The following is a 20,740-nucleotide window of genomic DNA, read 5'->3' on the forward strand; positions in this document are numbered from 1 at the left end:
CTTTCATCTTAATGCACCACCACCCCAATCCAACTTGCAGCCTTTAGGCCTTTCAGGCTGAGAATGTCCCCAATCATTCCTATGTGTCTCCAACTTAACATATATCAAGCATCTCCCTATGTTCAAAGCAAATTAACTTCACTTGCTTTTTTGACTTGCATTTTGATCATGTTTTCCTGTCAATAGATGACATGCTTTTTATTTTGCCCAATTAGCAGCACTATCACATGCATTTTATGTTCCAGTACTGCTCAGGTATTTATTGACATTAGTTCCAGGCTTCTTTATTTGAATTGGCTAAAACTGTTGGGACGTTATATTTCATATGGGGAATGAGAGATAAAGAAAGAATATTAATATGAATGAATAAGAAGAAAGGGGGTAAGATTTAAGCTAACTTGTACTTGTTATTTTAGATATTCTTCCAAACTACAAAGAAAAGTGAAAACTAAATTTGAGAACTAAAATTTCTGAAACAAAACAATTCCACCGGAATTCCCTGGTGGCGCAGTGGTTAAGAATCCGCCTGCCAATGCAGGGGACACAGGTTTGATCCCTAGTCCAGGAAGATCCCACACGCTTCGGAGCAACTAAGCCCGTGCGCCAAAACTACTGAGCCTGCGCTCTAGAGCCCACGTGCCACAACTACTGAAGCCCACACGCCTAGAGCCCGTGCTCCACAACAAGAAGCCACCGCAACGAGAAGCCCGCGCACTGCAACGAAGAGCAGCCCCCGCTCCACGCAACTAGAGAAAGCCCGCGTTGCAGCAATGAAGACGCAATGCAGCCAAAAATAAATAAATAAATACATTTAAAACAAAACAAAACAATTCCACCAACATCAAGCTGGTTCTCATGTTTATACAGACGGACATAAGGACCATTATCAATCACAATGGCTAAAAAGCATTTCAAGCCTTAAGGAGGCATATGTTCTCCACAATAAAGCCAACCTTACACTGACAATTTCAGGAGAAAAATAACAATGTTCTGGCAATAAAAAGACCTATGTTTGTGAACTGGTCTGCTGCCTACAAGCTGGTGGCCTTGGGCCAGTCACTTCACTAAGCCATTCCAGAAGCAATGTGTACTGAACACATACTCCAAAGGCCGAAGGGGTGGTCTGATACGGAAGGCCTACACTTCACTGCTTGAAGATGTAATAAATGAATGAATACAAGGGAAGGCAGGGTGACTAGAGAGAAAAGAGGGTTCAACAGTCCTTTCTTTTTTTTTTTTTTTAAACTTTTTGGCCATGCCACATGGCATGCGGGATCTTAGTTCCCCAACCAGGGATCGAACCCGCGCCCCCTGCAGTGGAAGCGCTGAGTCTCAACTGCTGGACTGCCAGGGAAGTCCCTCAACAGTCTTTATTTAAGCTCATCTAAGGTTTCTACTGAAGCAAGAAAGCACTAAGCCTAGTGCCAGAAACCTTACTACTTAAATTCTAAACATAACTGGGTACCAGATGGTCATACTTACTGGCAGGTTATTACACAGTACCCCACTACTCTAAGAATGAATAATGTAGATCCCTTTCCCCAATCCCAAACAATGCCAAGTTCAGTGTTTGAGGGTGTGTCTGTCTCGAGCTCCAAAAGGTTAAGTATGAAGCCCCTTTTCAAACTGCTTACAGGAGAAATCATGCTTTCCAAAAGACTATGGGTTGGAAGCGGCTGCATACTACTCTCCCTAAAGATCTGCTCACAAAGATACATTTTCAAGTTGGCAGCAGAGATACTCTTCCTTCAAAAACAAAACATGTTTCTGTTTGCTGTCTACTACAACATAATCTTTCAAACAAGGGCCAGATCATAATACAGTGTATCTGGGAAAAAAAGGAAGGCAGAGCAACTGGTATAAGCAATGAAACTTAACAGGAAGGCATGACCAGAACATTTAAAAACCTGTTCCTGTGGAACAGAAATGGTATGTGAACATCTTACTTCACATAGTTTCTTCCTCATGCCTTTACTGATATTCAGCTTACATGACATGTACGTCTATACACTGGCATATATGACAGCAACAAAACACTATCAGTATTTTGTATGATGGAGAAAAAAGACCAAATATTTTAGTGAAGTATTCTAAAGCAAGGGTCCACAAACTACAGCCCACAGGCCAAATCTGGCGTGCAGCCTGTTTTGGTAAATTCAGTTTTACTGGAAGACTGCAGCCCCCATTCACTTACATTGTCTATGGCTGTTTCCACGCTACAACAGTAGAGCTGAAGTGCCAGAACAGAAACTGCATGACCCACAAGCTGAAAATATTATCTGGCCCTTTAGGAAAAAAAAAAAAAAAAAAGGATCTGATAATATAATGATGGGGAAACTGAGTGTCAGAGGTTTGAAAAGCTTGCCCTAGATCACACAGCTGTTACATTGCTTCCTCACCTGTTCAACCTCCATTAGGAGTAAACTAGGCCAGCCCTCTCTACCCTACAGAAATATTTGTTAATCTCTCTGACACTCCAACCTGATGAAAGTAAATAAATTCTTGAAGGAAGAATGACAAGTACGTAACTGGGTTTTCAGACCCTGAGCCTCAAAGAGAATTCTAACATGAGCTGGAGAAAGAATAGTGCCTGTAGTCTGAGCTAAAACGTAATCTAAAACAAAGAGCCATTTTGCTTACTGGATCCCCTCTGAGACTCAGAAACTCTAAGAATAATCTTTTGCCCAGCTTCTAGCAGGATCCTGTGTTAATGTATGCCCAGGAGAGGTGAAAAGTGTGATTCTGAAGAATGTTTCAAAGATGCCAACTTAAAAGCTTTAGAGTTTTACCCTCAATTGGTCTTCACTCAGCTCAGTGCCAAAGATATCAGTATCATTCCAATTTTACAGATAAGAAAGCCGAGGATTGGGTATCTTACGTCACCTGCTCAAGGTCACAATATAGTAAATGGTGCAGCTGGAAATACAAAAGCTCTAAAATTCTGTTCTTGATTTAGTACAGCTTGTTCATTCTCACTTTTTGTTGCTTTAAGGTATGTGTATATTCAAACCGTCCAGGGAGATGAGCAGTCGGCTTGGATCACTGGCTCAAATCCTCAACCCAAAAGATCATTTTTATCCACTTGCTCACAAAATCTCTGTGGCAATCACAGAGATGCTAATGGCACTGCTATCTCCTATCATATAAACATCCTTCTCTTATTTCTCTGTTGTCTCTCTCCTTGCTCCATCACTCTCTTTTCTATTTTATCCTTCCCTCTTGCTTGTCTCTAGGACAGTCAGTAGCACCTATGAATACTCAGCAGCAAACAGTGGGGGGCAGTAAAGTACAGGGTAAATACATAAATAAAATGTATTGGACCTGGAAGGTTCTTGCTCTCTGGCTACTAACTTGTCACTTAACTTCTTGAGGCCTCTTTCACCTCACAGGGCAGCTGCAGCACACAAATGGGAAAGACACGTTAGAAGGCCTTGAAAAATACCAAGCATCATATAAATGCCAGATGGCATATCAAAATCACTGCTCAGAGCTAGATAAGACATCTACTCCTGGCCTGAACAGTCTCAAACACAGTACCAAGCCCAAAGACAAATCTCCCTCACGTACTGTAACAAGTAACCCAATTTGCTTCTTTCTCTCTCTAATTTAGACTACTTACTTTATTTTTAACATGTGTCCTAAGAGTCTTGCATCAGATGCATGGAAACAAATGCAGTGAGAAATCTTCTTCCATCTCGTTTATAAGCATAAAATAATTTTTAAAGCCCTTTAAACTATTAAATTTAGAATGAATGTACTAGTTCCAAATAAAGAATTCAAGATGGAAATGACCAGGAGTGCTCTTAACTTAAATCCTTGGGAATGTCAATGATCAGTAGCTATACAGGCTCTCCCTCTAGACAAATCCAAAAATATGAAAATTCTTAGAACACGTCTCCTTGTTCACCTCAGACTTCTGCAAGCTGAAGGTATGTGGCTGTTCTGTCTTGCAGAAGGAGGGCAGAGGAGACCGGAAGTCTAGGCAGCATCCTACCCCATCTGGCCCCACCAACCAAGAAAAAAATTCAACACAACACTGAGCTCTGAAGAGAGCTCTGGCTGCTTCTATCTCCATCCAAGATCTTGGAGTAAAGGGAATATATTCTGAAAGCAGTAATTTTTGAGACTATCTCATGGATTGAAACCAACTTTTTAAAGTTTTTTGGGACTAGCACTGATAAGAAGCTTGCTCTCACAGTATGCACAACTATAAGAAATAAATATACCCAGTGATCACTAAACTTTTTTCTCCCCAAGAAACCATTCCTGGCACCCAATAAAACCTATTTCTACAATTATCATATTCACTTTCTTCAGACGTATATTGAATATTATTATTATTAGGCACATTATTTCTTAAGCCTAAAATTTCCATGCTCCTATTTTCTCCCCAGTTCTTATGTAACTGTCTTTGTTTCTGACACATCCTCAAGGGAAACATGCCTTGCACATAGTGGGGACAGTCAGTAGCACCTATGAATAGGACACATATACTGAATAAACAAATACAAGCTCCTCAAGAACTACTTGAAGACCCCAAGTATCTTTGACTTTACTCTGGGTTCTTTTCTTTGAAATGTGCATACGGGGAAATCCCTTCTCAAGTACCTGAGCTCAGCTGTGCAATGACCTTTGGTAGTAATACAATGGAAAAGTCAAAAAAGAGTGGGGATGGGGAGAAATCCGTTCTACTTTAGAAAATGTAGCAGAAATGTACATAATTATCTAATCATAGACTCCACTGGAAAATGGAATATTGTGCTGGTGAGTTAATCCATCTAAATACTGGAGAATTCTCGATTAAAAACCTGGAGGGTGTTATAAGAGTGTCAGTAAGAGCCTGGCTGTATTGATTTGGCTGTATGGATTCTGCTGATTCACAGACACACTGAATTCTCCCCTCTGCTTAGTGTCTTTTAGCATTGATTTAAAAGTTAAAAGAAAGCAAGCAAGAAAGGGCATGAGAATAAACAAATCCTCCAAGTCAACCAAACTCTAAATCTCCCACCTCCATGTATACAGCTGTCAGGAACAGAGAATGTAAAGATCACTTCAAAGAATGCAAAGCAACTGAGATGGTTATGCTAATCCCTTGCGTTTGTACATGCTTTACACTTTGGAAAGTAGCTTTCTTTACATTATCTCATTTGTTTTTCACTACAAACACAACACAGGTACTAATATTCCCATCTGACAGATAAAGATACTTTATCCAGGTAGACTGAGGGACTTGCCTTAGGTTACAGGGCAAGTATATGCCAGAGCCAGAACCACAACCCATATGCCCTTATTCTCAGTTTTGTGCTCTTTCACGGCATGTTCTCTTCCCTCTTTAGAATTGATAACTCAGTAGAGGACTAAGAATTTAAGAACCTGTGGATCTTCTCAGCCTGGAACATAAATCCATCAAGCCTTTTATCTTTAGTTTTCCTGATCATTCTCCTGGAAAAAAGTACTCCAGGGACTTCCCTGGTGGCACAGTGGTTAAGCATCTGCCTGCCAATGCAGGGGACACGGGTTTGATCTCTGGTCCGGGAAGATCCCACATGCTGCGGAGCAACTAAGCCCGTGCGCCACAACCACAGAGCCTGTGCTCTAGAGCCTGCGAGCCACAACTACTGAGCCTGCGTGCCACAGCTACTGAAGCCCAAGTGCCTAGAGCCCGTGTTCCACAACAAGAGAAGCCACTGCAATGAGAAGCCCGCGCACCACAAGGAAGAGCAGCTCCCGCTCACCACAACTAGAGAAAGCCAGCATGCAGCAACGAAGACCCAGTGCCACCATAGATAGATAGACAGATAGATAGGTAAATAAATAAAGTACTCCAAAATGCCAAGATGTCAGATTCTTACACATTTCGAAGTGGAAAGCTTAAGTTTTTCAAGCTTGTTAAAGCTGCAGTTGCCCACAAGGACTGGGACTTGGGGATATCTGGTCACCAACCAAGAGGAGAAATAAAAAGGTCCAGTAGATCAAGTTCACTCTCTGGGGGCCTGGTGATGAGAAGTCACTCTATCTTTTCACTATAGTTCAGAGGAATAGCCTTAGCCTAGCCCCCCTTACTGGAGCTGTTTTCATAGCTGCACACTTATAGGAGGAATCATCTGGTTAAATTCTATGCAGTGTTTCAAAATTACAGCCTTTGCAACACTGTGAACATGGTGACGATGTTATTCTGATTATGCAGCCATTACTCTCAGAATCAAAATCCCTGTTCCAACTACCTTACTAGGGATAAAACTAAGATTATAAATCACAGCTAAGAAATACAAAGCAACTGATTATTTACGAACACCATGACTCATCTAAAAATATCAATCTCTGTGGTTCAAGGTAAGAACTCAAATATAAGAGGTGCCCAATACATACCACAAAGTATAGATTTGCACAGCTAAAGAACACTATAGGTTTCCCTGGTGGTGCAGTGGTTAAGAATCCGCCTGCCAATGCAGGGGACACGGGTTCGAGCCCTGGTCCGGGAAGATCCCACATGCCACGGAGCAACTAAGCCTGTGTGCCACAACTACTGAGCCCACATGCCACAACTACTGAAGCCTGCACGCCTAGAGCCCGCCCTCCGCAACAGAGAAGCCACCGCAATGAGAAGCCCGTGCTCCGTAACGAAGAGTAGCCCCCGCTCACTGCAACTACAGAAAGCCTGCACACAGCAACAAAGAGCCAACGAAGAAAGAAAGGAGGAAGGAAGAAAAGAACACTATAGAACACCTAACACAATTCTAACCTCATATCTATCTGGAAATCCTTCAACTAGTTATCTGACCTTAGTGAATTTAGGATTAACACAAGACAATTTCCCAACATACTGGTAGTACTCATACTAGTATATAATCTATTTGCACTATGTTTTGTTCTGAAAAGAGGGTTGTGTTCACCTATCTTGTTTGACAAAAACTTTAAAAATCACTCCATTAACTGCAAAGTACTATGTTTCATACAAACACATTACATTGCTTAGCTACCCTCAAGGGTAGTTTCATGGGCATTTGGCCAATTAATTACCAGGAGAGAAATAATCATGGAGTTCAAGATACAAATAACCAAGTAAGATGGCTGGAAATTTACCACTGTTTCTCTAGTGAAAAGTTTCTTATTGCCTTTATTTTAGACTGAGGATAATTACAACATACCTAGCCTAGAAATCTGCTAAATCCTACAGATGAGGCTATCCTATTCCCGGTAATTTACTGTGTGTGCTGCTCTTCAGTGTTATCATGACCATGCGTATATAAATTACTTGCTAAGTAAATGTTGCCAAATTCCTACTTGTGTATTTATGGCTGGCTTCATGCAGAATGCTGTCATTTAAGACTTTACAAAGCTAACACCAGTAAGATTAAGCCTGATGCAACTCAGGAAAAAAAAAAAGTCTTTGCATTGGATGGAGATGTGGGTGTATACTTAGAGCTTAAACAAGAAAGCTTGAGGTTATGCATGCACACACACAGACATAAACATACACATAACTAATCTCAAGGAGCTAATGCATAACATTTCAAGGAAATACTTGTACTTCTTCAGAAAAAGTGAAGGACAGATTGTAGGGCAGTATTTCTAATCTTTTTCATATCAAGGCACACACAGAAAATGTGTTAGTATTAGCTTTCTGAATATTTAACCTATGGGCTGATACTGATATCCTCGCTCAGTTTAACTTGTGACAAGATCATGTATCACGCACGGATACTCTAAGTATTCAGAGGAAAATGTGGGCTGGTAGCGATACCTTCACTTTGTTATGTTTCCCTAGATAAGGGAAGATATAGATATTCTCTAGTTTTAACTAAATTAACATTCCAAAACAGAACAAGTGACTTTTTAGAGTAAAGAATACTAACTCATATATGACAGCTGCACACTCAGATAATAGGGGTGCACAACCAAAACAGCTTAGAGAACACTGACCTAGAGGACTCCGCCATGCCCATTTCTAGATGTCTCAACTTCAGGGGCCAAACTTTTTTGCGTTTCCATCATTAACAAGAAGCTTTATTCTTCTGGTCCTCTGCCCACCTTCTCCCTTGATTCTCCCATCCATTCTCCAGGTTCAGCTATGATCTTTATGAGCTTAAATTCCAAACATATGTTACCAATTCTGGTACTTCTCCAAAGCTCCAGTCCTGCTTGCTAAACATCTCCAACTGGAAAGCCACCCAGAACTCAAACTCCTTTTGTCTAAAATTACATCTATCTTCTTTCCCCAAACCTGCTCCTTCTAACTTTTCTGTTTCTATCCTCCAGTTTCCCAGGCTTGAAATCTGAGTCATCCTAGACTCTGTTCAATTCTAATCAACTGCTAAACTTTGTAATAACAGTGTCCATCTCCTGACCTTTCTTCACATTGCCACTATCTCTGTTCAGGTTCTCATCACTTCCATGTAATAATAAAGATGACGGTAATAGCTAATGCTATTCATTTAGGACTGTGTGCCAAGTATGGTTCTAAGCCTTTTACACTGCTATCTCTTTTAACCCTCATAATAATCCTAAGGATTGTGAACCTAGTATGTGAACTCAATGCATAATGTTCACTGTTTCTACTGTCCTCTACTCATTTCTACATAATGATGCTTAATAAATCTTATAAAAGCACAGCTCTGATAATGCCACATCAACCTATTACCCAAAATCTCCAATGGTTTCCCATTATCAAGCAGAGACAGTTCAAATTTCTTAGCCTGGCAGTCAAGGCCCTCCAATATCTGACCCCAACTTACTTCTTCAGACTTCTTTCTTTTGCCACTCCTTCCTGTCCCTAACTCATCTCCGTATGTTCTAAGCAGACTAGACCACTTACTGCTCTCTTCAGCCCACACTACACTTTCTGAATCATGACCTTCCTCCTTCTGTTCCCCATGCCTGAAGTGCCCATGTGCCTACCTCCCTGAGTCCAACACCCAGTTAACTGCCTTCCTTCATTCCTAAGCCAGAAGAAAAGGTCTCCCCTCCTCTGAATTCTGTGTCCTTTGCTTGTACTTTCCATATCAGTTTCATATACTTGATATACATCACCTGTCTCCCCTATCAGATTGTTAGGTCCTGTAGTAAAATTTTATTTGTATACATTTTAAAAATCTCCACATAAATGAGACATGCATGCAGGTGAATTAGTGAAAGAACTATAAGGCATCCAACTTTAGTATTTTCTCAATGGTAAGAACTATATAGCTTAGGTAGATAAAAGAAAAATTCATTGCGTCTGGATACTTCCAGTCAAGAGGGTCTTCTCTTTAGTTTTCTATGTAATTGAAACTATGGAGACAGACCAAAATGACAGTACCCCCAAGAAAAAAGGATAACCAAGTGAATCAGCACTGCTGTTTGCTGTGGTTATTTTAGTCTCCCTTCTTACTCTGAACTAAGGAACACAAGGTCACAAGCTATGTTATGCCACTTTAAAGTTAAACATTTACAAGGTTTTTTTTTTTCCTTTAGTTCTGCCTTTACACTAGAATTTACCTTCATTTCTTACCCTTCAACTGCCCTTTTTCACTGCAGGATGTAGAACTGTAATTTAATTTATAGTAAATACTCTTAGAGAAAAACTTTTGGTCAATTACTGAACAGTGGAGTCTGGCTTTAAGAGAAAAATTTAAAAATTTCAAGTAGATTATGCTCTACCAGAGAATATGCAAAATAAGAACAAAAATGAAACCTACAACTACCCAAACACACACACGTGCAGATACATAATACTACTTTGCTGGTAGTAAAGATTAAAGTTAGCATAGTTAAAATATTATTTGGGGAGTATACAGACAATGATTTCTATTTCAGTCTTGTCAAATCCTTAAAATGATCCTGAGATCTCTGTTTATTAAATACAGGTTGGCTTTAAGGACACACTCGAAGAAGCAGGCCCTAACTTGTTTGGGAATTAGCTTGTTCTTGAGGTGTGTTAACAACAACAACAAGACTAACTGGCGTGCAGGTGTTGTATTTGTGTACCTTAGTTTACTTCCTTGGAATGCATGTAAGTGACCCAGCTCTCTGGGACAGCTTAGCCAGGTGGGTACCATTAGCTTCCTAGCTTATTCTCAGCTTTCTGAATAAGCAACGGGCTGAGGCAAGAGATCTTCAGATCCCAAAAGGGACAGTAAGTCTGCTGCCACAGAAGACTTTCTAACCACCAGACTCCACATGAAGACTTCTGAACCTCTTCCATGGCCCACTTTCTCTCTGTTCCTTCTGTGTTCAAAGAGCAAACCTGTACAGCTGTACCAAAAAGGAAGACAAATATGAAAAATAAGAAATAAACACAGCCTAGAGGAATAAAAGAAACATAGAATGAACTAAGCAGGAGTTGAATCTCTGACCAGCCACTAAAAAGGCCAGTCATTAAAAAGCCGAAAGACTGAGACAACTAACCTCTCTGGGCCTCAACTTCCCCACTTTACAACAAGGGAACTAGGCTAGATCCCTAAATAATTTCCATTAGGCTAACTTAAGACTATATAAACTCTGTATGCATATTTTATTGGGAATAGGGATAGGCAAAAATAACTTCTTTCACGAAGAAGACCATGTATAAATGATTAGCTTTAAAAATGCTTTTTGGGTTACTGGAGCCTCCACAAAAGTATATAGCTTCTTTAAAAGGAGACCCCCATCTTGTTTTAGGAACAAAAAGTTCCCAGTGACCATGACTGCTGTTTTCAAACATACACATCCCTGAACTAGAATTTTATTTGCAGAGGTCAGTGCCAATTTTGTCAAACCTTATTCCATCTTCTTATGATTCTTTCAATGCACAGAAAGGAGGCAGACATCAATGCTGACTGACCATGCCTGAGAGGAAATTACTTAATAGGACAGGAGGAAATCAAATAGATCACAAAATATCCACTACCACCCCCCCCAGTGGGGGTGGGGGAACCCTAAAAATAGATGACACCAGGCATGTAAAATGGGTGAGAAAGAAACCCCCATGGGTTCCTGCCATTTACCCTGGAAATGTATCTCACAATAGGTATCAACTGTGAGAAATTCATTCCCGCATTTATATTTTGATGAGACCAAGTATTTTTTTTTTAAAGTCTTCATCCCAACATTTACTAGCTTACTACTACTTTGCAAGCTAAAACTACCTCCCAAGTTTGAAAACTGACAGAAAGGAGATCATATGACCACAAAGCAAACAAAAAGTGGCTCCCGTTTACTTTATAAATATTTGGTACACAAACTAAAAATGTTAACCCCTGCTTGGTAAACATCTGAAAATATCACAACCTACCTCCATTATATTGCAAATCTTAGTATCCAATCAGAACAGGTTCCCAGTTTTTATTCTGGGAGGTTCCTAAATCTAACAAGGGTTTTAAAAATATCAGTGTTCTCATTTCATCTTGTTCTAAGAGGCCCTTAATTTTTGACAGAAGGGTTAAAATTCTTCCATAGGAATCTTGGTAAAGAAATGTTTGATGGTCTCAATGTCTGCATTACATAGGGTCCTGTCAGCATAAACAGGTATATGCAGGTGAAGGTATGTGAAACCAGATTAAAAAGAGATGTACCAGGTTTAAACAAACTCTTTTGTAAACAAATTAAAATAATGGCATTTTCTCTTTGATGTCACACCTAACTCCATAAGCATTTAACCCCTAGTTTAGACTAGTAACAGCTAACGTTAATGCAGTACTTCACAACTTGCAAAGCACTTTGACATACATGATCTCATTTGAGACTCACCACTAAATAGAAAGGTGCTATTTTTAGGTTCCATTTTTACATGTGAGGAAGCTGACACTAAATGGCTGACTTGCCCAAGCTCACAAAGCTGGTGATAGCTGAACACAGGTCTCCTGCTTTTGCTACTGCACAATGCTGCCTCAAATAATGTAATCAGAGTAAATAAATGCCCAAATCTCAGACCCCATCTAAGTCTCCCCCGCCAACACACGCACCCACCCTCCAGCCTAAGTTATAGTTAGCTGTAGGTCTTTGCTCCTTATGGAAGTAGAGTTTTCTTCATTTCTCTGGGAAACATTTATTTGGCTAAAGTGTTAAATGAGGAGATCATATTAACACCATTCAACATATACTGGAAAATATCTTAGTCACCAGGGGCTCTGCATAGGCATGCCTATGTGCACTTTCCCAGGTTGTAGGGCAGATTCTCAGAGTCCCTAAGATTCTCATGACCCTAAGAAGGTTAACAACCCAGACTAGAGGCAGTAGCTACGTATCTTTCCAAGAAGCTAAATCCACAAAGTTCTTAATTTAAAGAGTTTTATCTAGGCCTCATTCTGTGAGCCATTTACCTTCTGCCTCCCCCGCTCCAGGCCTTCTCCCAGGGCCAATAGGCTCATTCAGTATCTACAACTGTTTTTTAAATCCCATTATTAAAAACTGGAGTAACTGGTAACATATAGATCAATGACTTGTAAACAATAAATTTAAGTTAAAATAATTAACTGTTAAAACGTAACCTTTAACACATATGCCTTTCTCTTAGGACTTAACTTCCCAGGATGACCGTTGCCTTTTTTTTTTTTTCAGAATGACTGTTTTCTTACCATAAGCATTCCAATTTCCCAAAAGAAGTTTCACAAACATAACTACCTTGAACTCCTGAAATACCATTCTTCACTAAGAACCCTCTAGATTACATAGAAGACAAGGTAGCATGCAAGGAATTCTGAATCTGTTAGGCAGTTCACTCAACTATCATACCAAAAGGATTTAAATTTTTTTTGCTGGGGGGAGGGAATGAAGAAGAGTGGGAGAGAATGAATACAGCCCCATTGTCTTATTGCTTGAAAACTCCTAGTATGAATCTATAACATATTCCTACTAACCACTGGACTTGAACATCAGAAGTACAGCTTCTTTTCATCTTAAATACAGCTTTTCAGTCCAAATCTGCATAAACAAACTTTGTCCTTCAATCTTTCAACTCCTCGGCAGTTTTTCAAGGTCACTTTTGCGAGCAACGACAGAGGCCTGCATCTAGCAACTTTGACTGCTACACCACTCCAATTCCAAGAGCCCAAAATCTAAACCCCTATCGATCCTCTCAGGTAAATCCTTTACTCAAGGGGAAGGCAAACCAACACCCTCCAAACTTCTCCCCTAACAGGGCCTGCTCCTCTTCCCTACCCGAAGGCTGAGTGCCGCCAGTTCACTGCTCCGTGCTGAGTCTGCTGCAGGAATGTTCCAATGACCTTCATTCCATATTTGCAAATAAAAAGAAAACAAAGAACTGCTTTTTCAAATCAAGTGTATTATAGATCTTAGTACACGGCATGGAAGATTTCACTATTCACAAGAATAGGCTGGTTACCGATTAGCCAGCAACCTACATTAGTTTCATATCCCTAAAGAGGGAAAAAAAAATACCAAGGGCAAAAGACAGGGTGCCTGTACTCTTAACTTTCCTATTCACAAACTGCAGGTAAATTAGGATTTTAAAGATATCATATAGAAAATGAAAAGCATTTTGCTCACATCAGTTAAAGGAACCAGATCAACACCTGACAAAATGTGTGAAACTGGCAGAAAAAGATCTGCTCTTGTCACTGCCAATATAGTGGAGATGTTTCTAACCAGCATTATAAGCTAAAATGTGCATTTTAAAACAAAGATTGTTAATTAATCGGTACTTATTAGAATCTAGAAGCAGACAGGTAAATCAAGAAAGTTATGGGAGAATTTCATACTGGCATGTGGGTCTTTACCATTAGAACCTGCATCAGTGCAAATCATATTTTCACACGAATTTAGAACAGCAATGGTGTTGCTTCCACCTCTGAAAACACAAATGTCAACAAAGTGCATGGAAACAGAAAAAGTCTTACAACAACTCAGCTTATTCTGTAGGAAAGCTTCAGTGCACTTGAACAAAGGAAAATTATTTGGAAAACAGATAAGTTTACCGAATGCAAAGAGAAAGTGCTTTGCTTCTGTGTGCCCCTGAAAAATGATCAGCCTTTCTTCATGTACGTGCTCTAGTCAATACTCAACTAGGAAAAGAAATCCTAGTTGAAGGGCATGCAAAATCTAAACAGAGCAAGGTATTCTAGGTGCACCAAAAGGTATGCATGGAATGTAAAGTGGCCATTTTCTGAAACAGTGCAACTTGTCTACACTCTCTGAAGCTAAACAGTTTCTACCATTTTAACACAAAACAAAGAATTAAACTTACCGGGAACTGCATTAATTTTACATGTAGTTATTTATATCTCCTCGGACAGGGAGAATTTAAGTCACTCCTATCCCTCCCCCCCAAAAAAGGACGGAGGAAACAAAAGGCAGCAGGAGATGCAGAAACCTGAGTCTGGAATGTCCACTCCAGTGAAAACCCGAACAGCTGTCCCCCCACCCCCCAGCAAACTATTCGCCATTTTTCTTTGTCTTTCAGCTGACCCCTGCCTCAGTGAAAAACTCCGAGGCTCCAATGAAGCCCTGCAGCCTCCTTCCACTTTAACAGTCAAAGGCATTCAATCTAGCATGCTATTTGACACCAAACCTTGCCTCCAGAGTGGTCCTATTGGCTGAGCTGCTTTATCAGCTAAGAACACAAAACCATGATTGGCTGTTCACGTCATCAGTTACCTCCTTCGTACACTTCCTGTTTTAAAGTTACCTTGAGCAGCAGAACAGGGGTCAGATCCAGACTTCAAACTACGAGGAACTTAAGGCTTCAAAATGCCTGGCAAATGCACACAGCAGATGCACTAGGGCCACATGTGCTTCCAAAACAGAAGATACTGAAAATTTAGAATTGTTCTTAAAATCATGCGACAGGGTTGTTACAGTTCCCACCCAAAGGATTTCTTATTGGCTGTCAGAGTTCCATTTAAAAAATTTAAGGTAATTTAACTGCTGCTGATTGGCCATCAGAGATGTCTGTAAGATACTGCTACAGTATCCTATGGCAGTAAACCAGAGAAGCAATGTGCACAAGGTCGGAAAGTTGTGACTTAACTATCTTCAGTTTTCTGTTAAGCATTAACAGAAGAAGAAAAAGAAAACTGGGTGGGCTAAATCCAATGTCACCAAAGAAAATACAGCTTCTTTAAAGTAACGAAGAGTGATATCAATGGTCATACAATAGTTTGCAAGATTTCCAAAAAGGCATCTATCATTATGTCCATGGTAATTTTAAAAGCACACATTAGTACCACGATGTGTAATAAATCACTTTATTTTGAAATACAAACTAATCTAAATAGGAAAATTCTGGGATAATGTATGAAGTTAGCGACAGGGACAGTGGCATTTTCAAAAAGTCTACCAGGAACCCAAGAGGGAAATATAATGATAAAGGGGAAAAAAAATTGGCAAAGATGAGTGAACATCAGTGAATATACTGTTTAAAACACAATATAGTTTGACAGATTAACTAATTTATTTAGAGTGGTTATAAAATGTTGCTGATTAGCTTTTAATATAACAGAGTTTTGATATCATAGAAGATAAACTTTTCTACCACATTGTCAAGAATAAGCAGCAGGGGTGATCTCAAGAGAGATTATAAGTATCGTGGTTACTGAAGACATTCTGGGGTGCTGAAGTTTAACCAGTGGCAGTCAAAGACTTGTTTATGGACTGTGGGCCCAACTGTTCAGGTTTTAAGAGGAGCCTCCTAATATGGTGAAAATCAGTTAATATATATATTTTTTAATATTCAAATAGAAACATCTCACTATCACCTGAGGCCTTTAACAATCTCCTTATATCTGCTTCCTCTCATCAAAGCAAAGTATCCCAGGACTAAACAACATAACTGTTTTGCCAGGTAGATGAGACCTTTTCTAGAAAAACCCTGGTTGATCTTACATGAGCGGTCATTATAGGCATACGCAGAGATCCAGCAGGTCCCTGAAATAGAAGCAAGGCAGACTCTCCAATCACTTTGCCATATTAACTTCTCTTAGAGAAAGAGTGAGGTGCAGAGAAGTTAAGCAACTGGCCCCTAGCCATTCATCTAGGAGTCAAACTCAGGTCCCATTTAGGGTGGTACTCTTCCCATGGCACTACACTGCTTACCAAGACATGGAGCACCTCAGGGCACATCCAAGGAAAATCTCAGGTGTCACATACAGTCCTTCACTGTTATCTATGGGGAACTGGTTCCAGGACCCCTGCATTTACCAAAATCTAAGGATGATCAAGTCCCTTATATTAAATGGTGTTAATATCGCTGGCCCTCTGTATCTGAGTTCAGCATTCACAGATACAGCCTGACTGTATGTATAGGTAGCATAAATCATTACACCCAACTTCACTAATTTAAAAATTACAAATTCGACTAATGTTTAATTTGATATGTTGGTTAGAGATCTAGCTAAGTATCTGACAAACAGCACTCTATAAGTTGATACAAATTTTATTACTAAACTACTAGAAACATTTAACCAGTAGCAAATCACTTGTATAATTTATAAGGACTTGAAACAACTAAATCATTAAAAACACCTTACATTAAAATATTAAGGAAATGCATGGCAATTTCACTATGGCATCTAAATAAGAGCTTAGCTATGCTAACAGGGTGCGCTGTTGGATGATTCCTGAAGCTTCACAGAGTTACAGGTATTGTAGTTCTTTTCTGAAAAGTTTAGATCACAGATTCTGAATAGCTACCAGCCTCGGAAGAGAAGGCAGAAAGCCAACAGGCCAGTTGTGTGCCTTATTCACACTAGGGCCTCTCTTAACCTCAACACTGGGGGTCAAGTCAGCTGCAAGGAAGTAAAGAAGCTCCTTTGAAGGGTGGGAGGCACAGGAATATGGAAAACATGTTCACATCACTGATCATTAATTAGTGTCACTAAGGCAAAACAATAAACACTTGGAAGTCAGGCAGAGCTAGTTGCAAATTCTGATTCCTTTACTTATTAACTGTATGACACCGGGCTAACCCTGAGCCTCAGTTTCCTCATCTTAATATATGTTTATCACCATCTATATCACAGAGCCACTGTAAGGATTAAATGAGCCAGCATATATAAAGTATACTGTACTGTGTCTGAATAAGCATTGAAAAAAAAAATGTAAAGTACTAAAGGTCATCCAATCCAAATTCCTTGTTTTATGCAGCGGTTAAGATTCAGAAAGGCCTAGCTCCTTAGGGCCCCAAAGCTACCACAAAGCCATGTCTCTCTTCTATCTCCAGCATACCCTGCAACCCTGCAGAAAGAAACTCCTGAGCCATAAAGGGCAGTACAGGAGGACTTCCCAGCTGCTACTAAAAACTCTTCCCCAGTTTTTATGCTGGAAATCCGTGCCTTTCACCACCAATCCTGGCTGAAGTCTGGTTATTGTTCCAAAAGCCTACCCTTTGACTCTGCTTTTGATGTACCAGATTAAACCAAACATGTCTCTTGATACTTTGTGAAGGTCTTTGGCATACTTTTTATTAGTTCTTGGCAGTTTGCAAGAAAAACACTTCAACCCCTATTTCTCATCAACAGTCATCTTAGTAGAATTCAAGCCACTAGTGGGAAGATAACTCAAATTATCCTAGAATTTCCATCTGGCACTCTCACTTAGGATAGCTTTCTCTAGCTTGTCATTACTGTGGACTAAGAGCCTCATTGGATCTCTGAGATTCTAACTCATATTCTTCCCTGGTCCTGCATCTCAACAGCCCTCTACACCAGACAATTGCATCATCTTGCCCTAATAAACACCCTGAGACAAAACGAGTGCATGTGGTTACATGGGTCAAGCTTTAATGCTCCCAAAGAAGGCAGGGTGGGAACTGATGCGCTTAGTCAGAAAACTGATTTTGAATCACAATTACCTACTTACTAGCTGTATGACCTAGGCCAAGTTACTTAACCATCTCTGAGCTCACTTCATGTGTAAAATGAAACAAGTAACATTTCATTTTCTTCATGTAAAATGAAAAAATAACACCAACTCACAGAAGTGTTGAGGCTTAAGTGAGTTAAAGCACTCAGCATTAATACCTAGCATGTGGTAGGTATTCAATTAATATTTAAATATACACTTGACTATAGCACCTATCATATAATTACTTTTTATCATGTCTCTATTACCAGAGGAAGGCTTCTTGAAGGCAGCAACTGTGTCTTATTTATATCTACATATATCCTCAGTGCTCAGTACAGAGATATAAATCACACCTGACCTTAGCCATAGTGTCAGTGAAATAACAGGGAGTAGTGGGGACTGATGAAAACTGGAGAGTGCATGTCTCATCTAAAGGGGCAGCTACTGAGGAATTCCCTGGTGGTCCAGTAGTTAGGACTCGGCACTTTAACTGCCAGGGCCCTGGGTTCGATCCCTGGTCAAGGATCCCACAAGCCATGCGGCGCAGCCAATGGTGGGGGTGGTAGGGGGCAGCTACTACTGAGCTCCAACTGATGAGGGCTATGGAAGAATGCTGGTCCACTGCGGTAAGAGCTTCAGATTCAATAAAAGAAGCAAAAGCCAGATCCTGGACACAAAAAGTTGATGCTAGCATAACTCCTGATATAGCATCCTGAAGAATGACTAAAGAACCAGAGTTATGGCAGAAGTTGGCCTCAAGCACCATGACAATTCCTGCCAAGGACAGGGTCTTGCTCAGTACCCCAGATTACCGGATCTTGGAGGTTACACTGTATTCCAGCAGAAGCAAAAAGAGCAGCAAAGAACCTGGGCTCTTCAGCGGCCTGAACATTTTATTGATGGTGTCCTTAACTGACCCTTTTGGACTAGTAAGCAAACCTGTGGGTCCCAGGAAATATCATAGAAGAGACTCTCTAGAGAAAAATGAACTTCTCATATGTTGAGATGGGGAAGTGAAGCCATATTCATTTGACTATTAAATTTGTTGTGTGCCTTATTATATACTAAGCTGATGAGATGGATGTATATAGCAGTTTGTTTTGCACTTATGTTGTTATAAGTTAGTGGGATTGGGGTATTTTTTTTAAGAACACCTTTAATCCAAGCAGCCAGAATCAAGCAGCATTAGTATTTTGGGTTATACACTTTTTTCTCATGTAAATGAGATGTGAGGTTGAGTTAGTCCCCCCAATATTAGATAATACCATACAAAAATACTATACAAACTGTTTTGTAATCTTGTCTCACTTAAATAATGTGAATAATTTTCCCTATCAAATACAGACCTGTATCATTTATAATAATTGAATGATATTCCACTGGATATAATTTTTTAATCAGTTCCATATTACTGAATAATTTCAATGTCTTCAATTTTAAAATATTGTAAATAGCATCACAGAGAACATCCATTATGCCCATTCCTTGTGCCACTACCCTCATTATGTCTTCCAGAACCCTTGCAACGGCTTCATAAATAGCATCATTTTGTCTGGTTTTAAAAAAAAAAAGAAAAAGAAAAAGGAAACCAGATTGTTTTAATGTTAAATCTTTCCATTTTCAATTTTGTTTCAATTTTTTAAAAAACGTATAAGCAGATCAAAGAAAATTGAGCGCTGCCAGATTGTAACTTCTGACCCGTATCTTTCACCTGACTTGGTTCTGAACAACTGTTAGCTATTTAGCAAATCAAAATCACCTTCAAGGTTTAAAAAAAGGTATGTCGACACATATCTGAAAGTATCTGACAGATGTTCTGAAGATAATCCCCAAAGAAGTCCCAGAAACATTCTGAGCAATGATAACATCATTAGAATAAGGAACATGGTGCTGGTGCTCAGTAAATGGCTGCTCAATAAATAAATGAATAAAGTAAACTAATATATGAGACCATAAGTGGATTATAAATTCTGAATTATTTGTTTTTTAAAAATAAATTATATTCTCCAAAGCACAAATGAAGACCAATGGATGGTAAACTACTCTAGAGAGTCCAGTGGTTAATAATGCATGTAGAAGGACAACACAGTGACTGATGAACAGCAAATGCTCCAAAAGATGGAGGCTGCTACTATTATTACTGTTATTTGCAATGGGACTAGATGGCCTTTGAAATCACATTCATCCCTAAGAGTCTATGTTAGTTTGGAAACATATCTTACATGTTCCCAGAAAAGTCCCTTCCCACTATTGGCCAAACTATGAATTCTATACAAAAGGATTCATTTTTTTATTCATAAACTCTCTACACCAGAATTGCTCAACTGGGCTCCACTCTACACCAGTCATAACATGAAATGCTTATTAGGTGTTCTCACAAACAGGGTTCCATGGCCAAATAAGTTCGAGAAACAATGCATAATGTATCCTTTCTCTTGAAGGGTTGTTAAGGGATATGAGCACAAACGTTCTCAATACTAACTCTGCAGAAAAGAAATGCATTTCACGTTGCCCATTACTTTGTCAAGGATCCTCTTTTCATCCCCAGAGGACACTTATTAGCATTGTATAAGAACTAATGTTCAATGGAACAGCTTGGGAAATGCTGCTCTAAGCCACTTACAAATTTTAGTGAAATGAAAGGAAGACCACAGGCAAGTCTATTCTGGTCAGAATGGTCAGTTTATTCTTCAAAAATGGTTGGAGTTTTACACACATTATGGCATTTCCCTTTTTAATGAAAATGACATTAAATATCACCATAAATAGCAATCCTCTGCCTCTCAAATAACTACCAACCGAGTGTGCTTTGCTTCTTAAAAAGGCCCCAACTTTGTCATTTGATAATGAGCAAATTCTAAGCTACTTACCTTCAGGGTACAATAATAGTGTTTGAGACAGTTAAAAATGACAAAAATGTTCAGATTGCATGTACTTTCTTTTTTCTCTTTTAAATGGACAGATCATGCCACTGGTGAGGGGA

At 39.6% G+C, this 20,740-nt stretch overlaps 1 protein-coding gene across 4 annotated transcripts in view; it reads right to left on the bottom strand.

Moving 5' to 3' along the window:
• NFYC (nuclear transcription factor Y subunit gamma) overlaps window positions 1-20,740 on the bottom strand; it is a 62,505-nt gene that overhangs the window by 34,942 nt on the left and 6,823 nt on the right. The window contains exon 1 of one of the 4 annotated variants that reach the window (XM_082388844.1): window positions 14,162-14,284. The exons of the other annotated variants lie outside the window; for them this stretch is intronic. The gene's annotated coding sequence lies outside the window, so the exon portion shown is untranslated. Of the gene's footprint in view, window positions 1-14,161; window positions 14,285-20,740 lie in introns of those variants that run through there. 4 annotated transcript variants of the gene reach the window in all.

This window comes from Balaenoptera borealis (assembly GCF_965194805.1).
Source record: "Balaenoptera borealis genome assembly, chromosome: 1".
NCBI lineage: Eukaryota > Metazoa > Chordata > Mammalia > Artiodactyla > Balaenopteridae > Balaenoptera > Balaenoptera borealis.